The sequence below is a fragment of the Caretta caretta genome, chromosome 9 (genome assembly GCF_965140235.1).
Source record: "Caretta caretta isolate rCarCar2 chromosome 9, rCarCar1.hap1, whole genome shotgun sequence".
Taxonomy (NCBI): domain Eukaryota; kingdom Metazoa; phylum Chordata; order Testudines; family Cheloniidae; genus Caretta; species Caretta caretta.
Genome location: NC_134214.1, coordinates 24,394,780 through 24,406,771, shown reverse-complemented (window position 1 = coordinate 24,406,771; position 11,992 = coordinate 24,394,780).

The window sequence follows — 11,992 nt, the reverse complement described above, 5'->3', positions numbered from 1 at the left end:
AGGGGAGGGGGGGGGCTGCAGGGGGGTTCCTGCAATGGATGGGGATGAGAGGGTGGAACATAGGGCACTTGGGTTGGGGGGGGGGGGGAATGAAGGGATACAAGGAGCTCCTGGGGTACAATATGCTCAGCCTAAAGAAGCAACAAAGTGTACAAAACCCTCTTGTTTATTAGTGCCTTGGGATTCTCAGTACATTTTTGGGAGCACTCTAGTGACTTTTTTTAACTCCTGTAAACTCAGCCCATTTTCACCCCTCCAACCAACTGTGTTGCCTACTTCATAAAAAGCTAGTCCCCTCTAGCTGTTGAAGGCAGGGGAAATCATGCCATTGACATTAATAGGCGCTGAAGCAGGCCCAAAGCATCTGCTGTATTTATCAAAGACGTCGACTTCCAGTCCTATTAGGGGGTCACATTTTTTTTTTATTTAAAATCCTTTGCAGCAGATTTTACAAGATAAATGTTGCTTTGCCTCATATATGAGAGATGACAACTGAGCCTTTCATATCGTGCCTGGTTATGATGTGGGATCCCAGTCCACTTCTAGTTTTTTCCATGAAGGAAGAAAGTTGACTTCAGAAAAAGTGGTCTTTGTATCTTAGCAGCATTAAAAATACATAGAAATAGAAACTGGAGCCATGGCGACTATGATATATTGTTAAAGGGTATGAATTAGGAAACAAATGCTAGACATCTTTCTTTTTATTCAAAAAGAGCTGTGTTCTGAGGTACAGTGTGGTCTAAAATCTAGATCTGGCCCTTAGCAATATTTTATAAGCCTTGTCCTTTAAAGCATGCATAATGATGTGAAAAGGTACTGTGTATTTGTAATAAGAGGAAGAGAACAGGGTTAGAGAAGGATGAAATTGGGGAGATTTCCTTTCTTTATCAAAAAACCTAATCTTTGAGTATAATTATTTAAAATGGGGTTTAACCACATTAGGCCTAGTTGTTGTTAGTATTATGTTTCTAATTGCTGTAGGTAGTTTAGGTTTCAGCCTTCCACTAGAGCCACAATAAACCCCATAAGCACTGATATTGACACAAACTAACTGAGTCTAATCATGCTTAGCAGTTACATGGTTTTTCATCCTCAAAGCACGGCACAAAATTAATTTTAATACTATAGTAAAAAAGGACTCTGAAAGTGACTTGTTGAGCAGATTCTAACACTGGAAATATAATGTGTGTGATGGAAAATCTGAACAGCTGGCACTGCATTGCAAACTGTTCCCAGATAATGGAAAAAAAAAATCATCTTCCAAACAAGTGTGGAGCGTTCCAGCATATTATTTTTTGCCTGCGTCATGAGATGCCCTTCTATCCCTTAAAAACAAATAGGCAACAACCGTTCCATAGTTTCAGTTTTCCACCTGCAGCCTTGTATTACTGGTGAATGAAGGGCCCTGCCAGGATGTGACTGACTACTTCTTCCCAATGAGCTCAGAGGCAATTTTTTAGTGTTCCACAACAGCAAAGATTCTGTTATGTATAACACAGGTCCCATTACATGGTAATATTCTTCCTGCCCTGCCCACACAGTGTCTTATCAATGCAAATTATTACATACAAGATGAAAACAGTGATTCCTGGCAGTCTGAAAAGTCATATGATGAGCCAGTAAGTTTTTGTTTGCTTGTTTACCTCCTCAGAGGTCAGCTATCCTGAGGTCTGAAACAAGGCTAACCAATTAGATTGGCTTAACAGAGGTCAGTATTTACCTCTTAGATCAATAAATACTGACATCACTAAGCTAATAGAAACTTAATACAACATGATACAAAAATGACTGATGATGTCAAAATACTGTCATGATCATGATCTATTGATTGTAGTCATGTATCACTACAGTACTGATTGTCCTGTACTTATTAGCATAATTCTTTATTCTTTTAGAATAATAATGTATAGTACTACCACATGTGAGACCCTACTTATAGTACAATTACACAATTAATTTATCACACCATGTCATAAATATAAAGGGAAGGGTAAACCCCTTTGAAATCCCTCCTGGCCCGGGAAAGCTCCTCTCACCTGTAAAGGGTTAAGAAACGAAAGGTAACCTCGCTGGCACCTGACCAAAATGACCAATGAGGAGACAAGATACTTTCAAAAGCTGGGAGGAGGGAGAGAAACAAAGGGGCTGTGTGTCTGTCTATATTCTGTCTTTGTCGGGGATAGACCAGGAATGGAGTCTTAGAACTTTTATTAAGTAATCTAGCTAGGTACGTGTTAGATTATGATTTCTTTAAATGGCTGAGAAAAGAACTGTGCTGAATAGAATAACTATTTCTGTCTGTGTATCTTTTTTGTAACTTAAGGTTTTGCCTAGAGGGGTTCTCTATGTTTTGAATCTAATTACCCTGTAAGGTATCTACCATCCTGATTTTACAGGGGGGATTTCTTTATTTCTATTTACTTCTATTTTTATTAAAAGTCTTCTTGTAAGAAAACTGAATGCTTTTTCATTGTTCTCAGATCCAAGGGTTTGGGTCTGTGGTCACCTATGCAAATTGGTGAGGCTTTTTATCCAACATTTCCCAGGAAAGGGGGGGTGCAAGTGTTGGGAGGATTGTTCATTGTTCTCAGATCCAAGGGCCTTGGTCTGTAGTCACCTAGGCAAATTGGTGAGGCTTTTTACCAAACCTTGTCCAGGAAGTGGGGTGCAAGGTTTTGGGAAGTATTTTGGGGGGAAAGATGCGTCCAAACAGCTCTTCCCCAGTAACCAGTATTAGTTTGGTGGTGGTAGCGGCCAATCCAAGGACAAAGGGTGGAATATTTTGTACCTTGGGGAAGTTTTGACCTAAGCTGGTAAAGATAAGCTTAGGAGGTTTTTCATGCAGGTCCCCACATCTGTACCCTAGAGTTCAGAGTGGGAGAGGAACCTTGATACACCACTAAAAAGTAGTATATTCACTTAACGCATTGTACCATAATGCATAGTTAATTACATTTTGGAATATCAATGTGCAGGTCAACTCTGAAATATGTGTTTGAGGGGCAGCTAAAAGAGACCTACCTTTCATCCCTGTGCAAGTTTTCTTCTGCATTTGGAATTATAAAGTACTGACATTTTCATCATTCATGAACAAAACAGATTTTCTTGCAGAGGTTTTCAAATGTAGCCCAGATTCACTGGCAGTACATTACAAAAAATACAAAACAAGGCCCACGAATTCTGAAGATGCTTCCATTGTGAAGATTGTCTAGTTTTATTGACACATTTCTATGCCTTCTCTGTAAGCACCACACCAGTCCTCTTCAGAAAACCCAGGTAACTATTATATTTTTGTGTGAGTCATAGTCCAGCACCTGTTACAGTATTAAAGGACATTATTTCTGCAAGTTACACAGCAGCTGCCATCTCTATCTTAGTCTCCTGGTTACCTGCACACATTCATTTAGTACGGCTACGCTGAATGCTTTAAAAGCTATGTAGATCTTTATATCTTCTAATGGAAAATGATGACTTAGTGGGGACTTTTCCAAAGTCAAGTTACTGGAAATATACACAAAGCACAATTTGGAGCCATAAACTTGTCCAAACCAGTCTTTACGCACCTATGTTGGCCATGCATCAAGAAAGGATCCAGTAAACTATGGCACAGCAGATGCACACACCTACATATTGTTTATTTCCAACACATGCTATCATATTGATTATTCCCACACTAAGGTGTGGTGCAGGATCAAAGTTTCTGGCTGGAAACATTTCAAAGTCTTTGAATTACTCCATCGATATAAAAGTTGAAGACCAATTTTGTGTAAATAGGGATTTGATTACTTTACCTTCACACAGAAGGACAGCTGCAATGAGCAGCATGTTAAAAAGCTTTTTAACGATGTAATAGTTTTTGGACAAAGTGCTAGAGGGTAAGATTGGGCATATAGGTCAGAAGACATAAAGGGCATGATTTTTAAGAGACTTACACCTGTCCTATGTTGACGGCATATTTTTGTACCTGCAATTAACAGTAGGCACCAGTGCTGCCATGGAGACAAATTTAGAGCCTGATTCTCCATCACACCTGTCCACATCAGGAGTAACTGCTGATGTTGGAGTGAAAGCAGCGTAAAACCAGAATAATGATAGCAGAATCAGATCACAGTTGGTAAGAATTGTGCCAGCAAGAACGTAGACAGCTATTAATGCTGCTTGGCACACATTAAAAACTGGTTGACAGGTCTCAAAATGTAATTTTAAATAGGGGACTCATCACTGAGTGGCTGTGTTTCTAGACTGGTTCTTGTCTCTCACTATTGAACATTTTTATCAAAGGCCTGGAAGAAAATATGAAATCATGACTGATGAAGTTTGCAGATGACACAAAGATTAGGGGAGTGGTAAATAATGAAGGGGACAGGTCACCGATACAGAGTAATCTGGTTTAACGTGGCCAAATGGAAAGTTATATATCTAGGAACAAAGCATGTAGGCCATGCTTACAGGATGGGGGCACTCTAGCCTGGGAAGCAGTGACTCTGAAAAAGGCTTTGGGTCATGGTGTATGATCAGTTGAACATGACCTCCTTGTGCGGCTCTGTGGCCAAAAGCCCTAACATGATCCTTGGCTGTATGAATGGGAATAGGCAGGTTATAGGTACATGTATGGCACTGGTGTGACTTCTGTTGGAATACTGTGTCTGGTTCTGGCACTTCAAGAAGTATGTTGATAAATTTGAGAGGGTTCAGAGAAGAGGCATCAGGATAATTAAATAATTGATAAACATGCCTTATAGTGATTAAACTATCAGACACTCTCTGTTTAGCTTAACAAAGAGAAGGTTAAGGGGTGTCTTGATCACAGTCTGTAAGTACCTACATGGGGAACAAAAAATTGATCATGGGCTCTTCAATTTAGCTGAAAAAGGTATAATGTGATGCAATGTCTGGAAGCTGAAGCTGGACAAATTTGGATGGTAAATAAGCCAGACATTTGTAACAGTGAGAGTAATTAGTCATTGGACCAGCTTCCTAAGGGTTGTGGTTAATTCTCCATTGCTGGGAATTTGAAAATTAATATGGCAGTTTTTCTAAAAGACATGCTCTAACTCATACAGGAATTCATTGGCGACATTGTGAAGCAGAACAGGACTAACTACTTCCTTCCAGTTTCTCCAGAAGAGCTGGCAGAGTGTTCAGAGACCCCCATCCCAGAAGGATGAAGAGGCTAGGCTGGAGTTCCAGTGGTTCTCCAGAGTTTATGATCAAAGCCAGAACCTGAACTTCTCCAGGGTTAGACAACTCCAGGAACTACGCTGTGTACTCAAACAGAGCGGGCTCAAGATGTGGATTGTAATCTTGCTCTTCCAACTGGAGTGGCAAGGCAATGGGTGTGTGACTTGCAGCCTGGTGTGCTCTGCTCCATAATTAACATTATCTGGGGGAATTTAATTTTTTTTTAAGAGCAGAGGAAAGGTTGTGCATAGATGTCTCAATATTCTGTGTAATGAGGAGTTGAGGGTCTGTCTGTCTAGCACCTTGGCCTCCAGACAACATTCTGAAGGACCCATTACAGCCTACCAGGTCAATAGCTCTATATGAAAGGCATTTCTTTAAAAGAGCACATCTATGCTCAGTTTTGCTAGAGTGCCCCTGAGCAGTCATTATCAGGCAATGCCTCAGACATTACCACTGAGCTGAATCTTTTACAATCTCAACTGGGGGGAATATTTAATGTAACAGCTCCTTCAGACACTCAGGGGTGTATTTATCAAGGCCTCTTGGCAGTTTCTGGAGATGATAGAGTGGAACTGTTACCAAGAGAAGTAAAGGGCTCTTTGTGATTTTGGTTTGTTTTTACAGTTTTTCTTTGGCAGAGTTACACTGTGTCTTGTCACTGGCTCATTAGTGACAGTTTAGTGCAGCGGGAACAGGCAGATTGTGTCAGTCTCTCCTAAACTCAGTTTGCATAGTATAAATTCTCAGGGCCTGATTTTAAAGCATTGGGTGTCTATATTGTACCTGCCAAATTTGTGGCCAGACCTACTGCTTGCACACTCAGCATTTGTGCACTCTAACAGGTTCATAGCAGATAGCCCTCGTTCCCCATTTTGACCATACAAATGCCTGTATTTATCATTTTCCTCCAAATTACTGTTTTGAGGCAGGTCAAAAGATGCACCTATGCCATTTTACACTTGCTGTCTGCCAATAGCCCAGCCAGAGTTGGAGGTCAGCATAACTGAAGGGGGAGTAGGGAGAAAACTGATTAAAACAAATAAGCTTGCCTTTCTGCCCTATCAACAGACCTGGAAAGTGATGCCTGCATCATATGTTCTATTTATGTGGGTGAAGCTGGGGTTGTCATGCTGGGGGTTGGCTGAAATCTCCTTGAAGCTGATGGGTATAACAGCCACTCTTTGTTCAGGATAAAAGTAGACAATTAGGTTCCTTTGTGGAATAGATAGTGGAAACAATAGGCACCACGCTCCCAAAATAAAGGCCACATACAAGGCTGTTCAGAAATCTGAACTAAATGGGCAGAGGGGTTTGATTGGGGGCTGAGTGCAAATGCAGGGTGCTGGGTATTGTTTAATGGAAGGGGGGGGTGTGTGAGAGAAAAGCAGCAGAAACAGCACTTAAGCACACACATAAGACAGCAAAGAAGTCCCAGAGACAGCCAGAGAAACACTTGTAGCATGACATAGAGAAAAAGCTGAGAGACAGAGAGTGCATTTTTGGGTAGAGTTCTGGCTGGAAAGAGGCTTGGGACTATGAGCAAAGAAACTGTCCTCTGTTGTTTGATACCTATTGTGTTCAGGGAATCAGGACTTTGCGCTTCTTTGTAAATAAACTGGATTGTATCAGAGAAAAATCTGACTCCACCATCAATTTCTCCTCCTAAGTGACAACCCACAAGACCCTGAATATTGGCTAAACTCTTGAGAAAAAGTGGTAACAATATCAATATTAAAATACTTTAACGTGTATAAAAGCCATTGCTTTATTATGAAATAATTAACACTGGATTAGGTTTTAGAATATATCCAGGGTGGGATGGCTCAATAAATGGTTTCATGTGGGGAAGGGCAATTGGCCCTGCAGTAAATTCAGACAGATGTGTCATAGATTCACATTGTAAGGTAACAAAAGCCCTTTAAGAACTCTGGATCTGCTGCTAATTCCTATTTCCTTTCATTACTGCAGCCTGATACTCTGTGTAGCAACTGGCTTGGAAGGAGAGCTAAGAAGGTCCGTGTTTAAACCTCTCATGCACGCAGTGAGCAAGCACAGGGTTAGCTGGCAAGGGTGTTTCAGCATGTGTGGGTACTTTCAGCATGTGCAGATGGGTGGCTCCATGTTAGCACTGGGCCCTGTAACTCAAAGGTCAAATTCAATGTGGCCTAGCTCAAAATCTGCTAAGGGCATTTTTTCTCCCCGGATTGTCTTTGTCTGCAGTAGGATTTGACATATTTCCCATGCTGCAGGGAAGCACCTGGCTAACCAGACACATCTTTGTGCCCATCCACAAATCTGAGCTTATTATGCATGTCGCTGTGGAACAGCATGGGACAGCAGTAGAGAGGTCACCCACAGCAGCACTGGGCCAGTCATTCAATGAAAATTAGCTATGGGGCACTGTTGCAATGTTTGGAGCTGGATTTCAACCCCCCACAGTTAGGCTGTGTCCAGAACTAGGTTTTCGATCAGCATGCTGCAACGATAGGGAGGTGCAGTGTTTGGTTATTCAGACCCGGAGGGTTGTTTCAGGCACCTCTCTGATAAGAACACAAGCAAGTTGTATTTTGTTGTGGTCTCAGCAGTGTTCGCTGCCTGCCCGCAGGACATCAGGAGCATTGCTTGTGGGGGTGGAGGCCAGCCCAGCGAGCGTAACACGTTCACTAGCCACATCGTGGGCACCCCAAAAATGCCCTGTTCAAATTAATGGGCTGTTAATGCTATTAACCATGTAACCCAACGGTGGGCAAACTTTTTGGCCCAAGGTCCCATCTGGGTGGGGAAATTGCATGCAGGGCCATGAATGTAGGGCTGGGGCAGGAGGTTGGGATGCAGGAGGGAGTGCAGGGTGTGGGAGGGGGTGCGGTGTGCAGGAAGGGCCTCAGGGCAAGGGGTTGGGGTGGAGGAGGGGTGCGGGTTGTATGAGGGGGCTCAGGGCAGGGAGTTGGGGTGTGGGGTGCAGGAGGGGTTCAGGGTGCTGGCTCTGGCCCGGCGCTGCTTACCTGGAGCGGCTCGGGGGTGGCAGCCGCGCCGTGCCGCTAAAGCGGGCTCCCTGCCTGCCGGGGCCCCGCACCACGCCCAGAAGCGGGTGGCACCACGTCCCTGTGGTCCCTCGGGGGCAGGGGGAAGCAGAAGGCTGCACACACTGCCCTCACCTGTGGGTTCCACACCCAACGCCCCCATTGTCCAGAACTTCAGGGGTGGAACCCACCGGGGAGGGCAGCGCGCGGAGCCCTCTGCCCCCCTCTCCTACAGGGGCCACTGGGACGTGGTGCCGGCCGCTTCCGGGAGCGGCGCGGGGTCTGTGGTGCCACCAGTGTGGCAATCCCGCGGGGCGGATCCAAAGCCCTGAGGGGCCGGATCCAGCCCGCGGGCCATAGTTTGCCCACCCCTGATGTAACCGAAACATATCCACCCAGCTGAAAGCATTGAACTGGAATATTAAGGGACAGTTTGGATTTGAATCTAAGGACAGTTTTAAAAACACACACATACCTAACCCAAAAGAAAGCCAGAGCCACCTGTCCATGCCTGTGCCCTTTTGCGGCCTCCCTTAAACAACCTTAATAGCCCCCATCCTTTTTTAATAACAGGCCTTTGCACCAGAGGGAGCCTCCAAAGGTGGGACAAGATCTCTTTTGCAGCACTGCTAGCTTTTGGCATTGCTAGCAGACAGGGATGGAAGGGAGAGGCTTATAACCGCTGAGTGAATAGATGATAAGAGTATTACATTCGCTGTTCGGCAGTGGGGCATGGGACACAACAGTCTAGGCAACGTAACGAAAGGCCATCACTGCCTAACACCATCCTCAGTTCTTGTTCTGGCCAAACTCCCACTGAGTAAGGACTCAGTAAAAACTCAGTCAGGGCTTCAGAATGTGGCCCCCTAGCACACAGCATAGCTCTGTCTGGATTTCCTGGGGAAGGTTGGTGGCTCACCCCTCGCCCCCCCTCCACCCCCGTTTTGTCCTTCAGCATCCTCAGCCTACAATGTCCTCACCAACATATTTTTAATGCTGGAGTCACCCGGATTATTGTTGCTGTTGTAAAAAGATTAATGGGAAATGGAGTTCCTGAAGTACCACTGGGTTTTTCTGGTGACATCACTCTCAGCAAACATGGCTCCTCCCTGCCCCCACTTACCACAGCAGCATCAGCACTGGCTGTTCTGGCTGTGAGCAGGGCATCTCAGGTTTATAGCTAAATATCAGAGCTTTGTTTTATCAGCAATATTATAGTCAGTTGTTAACATTTTACTGCATCATTCCCAGGCAGCAGAAACACCTAGACCACAAAACCTGCCCACTTCCCAGAATTAGGAGGTTTATTTTTATTATTGTTCATTTGTACGAGGAGTTGGCTGGGGGCTGACAGTGCGTGTGGGGGCTATTGCCTCTGTCTGCCTATGCCTCAGCCACTCTGTGCACTAGCAGGGATAGCACAGATGCAATTTTCTATTCACCGCATCATGACGATGTAGAAAGGCAATTTTCAAAAAAAGAAAAGGAGTACTTGTGGCACCTTAGAGACTAACCAATTTATTTGGGCATACACTTTCGTGAGCTACAGCTCACTTCATCGGATGCATACTGTGGAAACTGCAGAAGACATTATATACACAGAGACCATGAAACAATACCTCCTCCCACCCCACTCTCCTGCTGGTAATAGCAAGTTGGGCCATTTCCAGCACAAATCCAGGTTTTCTCACCCTCTGCCCCCCCCCCCCCCCCAAACTCACACTCCTGCTGGTAATAGCCCATCCAAAGTGACCACTCGCTTTACAATGTGTATGATAATCAAGGTGGGCCATTTCCAGCACAAATCCAGGTTTTCTCACCCCCACCCCCCCTTTTTTCCAAAAACCACACACACAAACTCACTCTCCTGCTGGTAATAGCTTATCCAAAGTGACCACTCTCCTTACAATGTGTATGAAAATCAAGGTGGGCCATTTCCAGCACAAATCCAGGTTTTCTCACCCCCCGCCCCCATACACATACAAACTCACTCTCCTGATGGTAATAGTTCATCCAAAGTGACCACTCTCCCTACAATGTGCATGATAATCAAGGTGGGCCATTTCCAGCACAAATCCAGGTTTTCTCACCCCTCCCCCCCCCCACACAAACTCACTCTCCTGCTGGTGATGGCCCACCTTGATTATCATACACATTGTAAAGAGAGGTTTCAGAGGAACAGCCGTGTTAGTCTGTATTCGCAAAAAGAAAAGGAGTACTTGTGGCACCTTAGAGACTAACCAATTTATTTGAGCATGAGCTTTCGTGAGCTACAGCTCACTTCATCAGATGTATACCGTGGAAACTGCAGCAGACTTTATATACACACAGAGCATATTCTCTGTGTGTATATAAAGTCTGCTGCAGTTTCCACGGTATACATCTCATCCCTAATCAGGGGACCGCGTTGGTGGTTTAGCCAGGAATGACATCATTGCCTGATGGAAACATTGGCATTTCAATACTGCCCTGTCACCACTGTCCTCCTGATTAAAACTCTGTGGCATTTAGCCACCAATATTTGCAGCTCTGCAGGTGCGCTGGAGTGCAAAACAACCCAGCTTCCTTACGGTGCTCCAGTTCATTCCGTCAGTGCTGTCTCTATAGCATCGGGCCGTCCCACTCCTTTCATTGTGTTAGCCTAGCGAGTCAGTGCTCTAGCCAGAGCAGCTCGATGACGCAGCCCACTGGGTGAGGCTGGGTACCGCACGGACTGGAGGCTGTGTCAAGCGTGTGTGTTGGAGGGCACAATACGCAGGCGGAGCTGTGCTGCAGCACGTGCTTATGGCGTTTCTTTTTCAAGCTCTGTGTGGGTGGCTGGGGTTTGGTCATGAAAGGTCTGTGCCTTGGTCACTGAGAGGGACAAGGGGCTTGTTTGCCACTGAATGGAAAACTTATAGAAAAGAAGATTTCGTAGGATATAAAGGGCCAGATCTTGAGGTCCTTCCACAGGCAAAGTCAATGGGTGTTTGCATGAGACTGAAGGGAAATGATGACGAGCTCAGCAGCGGGCCCAGATTATTGCAATCCAAAGTTCTATTTCAGGCTCGCCGAGGGAAACTAGAGGGAGATTTTTCAGATTATGGTTTCAGATGGGGAGTGTGAGGGGCTTGTGCCAAGCCCAGGACAAATGACGCTTGCCGATGCATCTAGCAACGCTAGTAACATCTTTAAAACAGCCCTTCACTGGGTAGGGAGCCGAAGCTCCCTGTGAACGGGAGGGCAGAGGGGTTGGATAGGGTTGCCAGGCATCCAGTTTTCGACCAGAACATCCAGTTGAAAAGGGGCGCTGGCATCTCCGGCCGGCGCCGCTTACTGGGCCATTAAAAGGCCAGTTGGCAGCACAGAGGGGGCCCAGAGCTATGGCAGTCTCCTGCCTGCCCTAGCTCCACGCCGCTCCCAGGCGCGGACGCCAGGTCTTTGTGGCCCCTAGGTGCATGCGTGGCCAGAGAGACTCCACATGCTGCCCTCGCGCCCGCAGGAACCACCCTCGTAGCTCCCATTGATCGCAGTTCCCAGCCAATGGGAGCTGCGGAGGCAGAGCCTGCAGGTGCGAGAGCAGCACACGGCGCCTCCCTGGACGCCCATGTGACTAGGAGCTGCAGGGACCTGGCGGCCGCTTCCTGGGAGCTGCGGTAAGCACCGCCAGGACCCCACATCCCCAACCCCCTTTCACCCCAAGCTCCTGCCCCAGCCCAGCGTTCCCACCCACACCCAAACTCCCTCCTGGAGCCTGCACCCTGCACCCCTCCCAACACCCCAACACCCTGTCCCAGTCCCAGCCCAGA